Source organism: Galeopterus variegatus, unplaced genomic scaffold (assembly GCF_000696425.1).
Source record: "Galeopterus variegatus unplaced genomic scaffold, G_variegatus-3.0.2 Scaffold245, whole genome shotgun sequence".
NCBI classification, from domain to species: Eukaryota; Metazoa; Chordata; class Mammalia; order Dermoptera; family Cynocephalidae; genus Galeopterus; species Galeopterus variegatus.
In genome coordinates, this window is record NW_007726356.1 from 116,816 (window position 1) to 118,553 (window position 1,738).

The window sequence follows — 1,738 nt, forward strand, 5'->3', positions numbered from 1 at the left end:
AAACAAAAAAATGAGGTTGGGAGAATCGCTTCTGTTTCAATCCTTTGGAATAGTTTGTAGAGAATCGGTGTCAATTCCTCTTTGAATAGTTGGTAAAATTCTGCTGTGAATCCATCTGGTCCTGGGCTTTTCTTTGTTGGGAGCCTTCTGATAACAGCTTCAATCTCCTTTATTGTTATTGGTCTGTTCAGATTTTCTACATCTTCTTGGCTCAGTTTTGGTAGCTTGTGTGTGTCCCCAAATTTATCCATTTCCTCCAGATTTTTAAATCTGTTGGCATATAGTTTTTTATAGTAGTCTCTAATGATTCCTTGTATTTGAGAGGTATCAGTTGTAATATCACCTTTTTCATTTCTAATTTTTGTTATTTGGGTCTTCTCTCTTCTCTTTTTAGTTAGCCATGCTAATTGATTGTCAATTTTATTTATCTTTTCAAAAAACCAACTTTTTGATTCATTGATCTTCTGTATCGTTTTTTTGGGTTTCAATTTCATTAAGTTCTGCTCAGATCTTAATGATTTCTTTCTGTCTGCTAACTTTGGGTTTGGATAGTTCTTATTTTTCTAGTTCTTTAAGGTGAAGTATTAGGTTGTTCTCTTCCCATCTTTCCATTCTTCTGAAGTAAGCATTTAATGCAATAAATTTCCCCCTTAGTACTGCTTTTGCCGTATCCCACAGGTTTTGGTATGATGTATCATTGTTTTCATTAGTTTCAATAAATTTTTTGATTTACTGTTTGATTGCCTCGTTCCCTTGAGCTGAGTACGGTTTAGCTAGTTGTCAGAGTGCCGGCGCTTGCGCCGACTCCTCTCCACCCCGACAGTAGATAAGCTTTTTTTTCCCTTTATTGTTGGCATTTTGGTTTTACTAGTGGGTTTTGATTTTTCTTGAATTTTTATGGCAGTGGTATTTATTTTTCGGGTACCAAAACCAGTACTCCCATGAGAATTTCTTGTAATGGTGGTCATATGGTAGTGAACTCCTGCAGTTTTTGTTTGTCTGAGAAATATACTATTTGCCNTATCAACTCCAAGAGTTTTTTTTGTAGAGGCTTTAGGCTGTTCGATATATAGGATCATATTTGACTTCATCTTTTCCAATCTGGATGCCCTTTATTTCCTTCTCTTCTCTGATTGCTCTGGCTAGTTCTTCCAACACTATGTTGAATAGGAGTGGTGAGAATGGGCATCCTCGTCTAGTTCCTTTTCTTAAAGGAAAAGCGTTTAGCTTTTCCCCATTCTAGATGATATTGGCAGTGGGCTTATCATATATGGTTTTAATTATGTTGAGATACTTTCCATCTATACCTAACTTATAGGGAGTCTTTATCATGAATGAATGTTGAATTTTATCAAATGCTTTTTCAGCATCTATAGAGATGATCATATGGTCCTTGTGTTTGATTTTATTGATGTGGTGTATACATTTATTGATTCGAGTATGTTGAACCAACGTTGCATCCCTGGGATGAATCCCACTTGGTCATGGTGAAAAATTTTGCATATGTGTTGCTGTATTCTGTTAGCTAGTATTTATTGAGGATTTTTGCATCTATATTCATCAAGGATATCAGCCTGTAGTTTTCTTTTTTAGTTGTATCTTTACCTGGTTTTGATATCAGGGTGATGTTTGCTTCATAGAATGAGGTTGGGGGCCGGCCCGGTGGCGCACTGGATAAGTGCGCTGCTTGGGAAGCGCGGTGGCGCTCCCGCCCGAGGGTTCGGATCCCACATACAGA

At 37.2% G+C, this 1,738-nt stretch overlaps 1 protein-coding gene across 1 annotated transcript in view; it reads left to right on the forward strand.

Annotated features, from left to right (window-relative positions):
• LRBA (LPS-responsive vesicle trafficking, beach and anchor containing) overlaps window positions 1-1,738 on the forward strand; it is a gene marked incomplete at its 5' end in the record, with an annotated part of 547,723 nt that overhangs the window by 110,941 nt on the left and 435,044 nt on the right. The window lies entirely within an intron of this gene.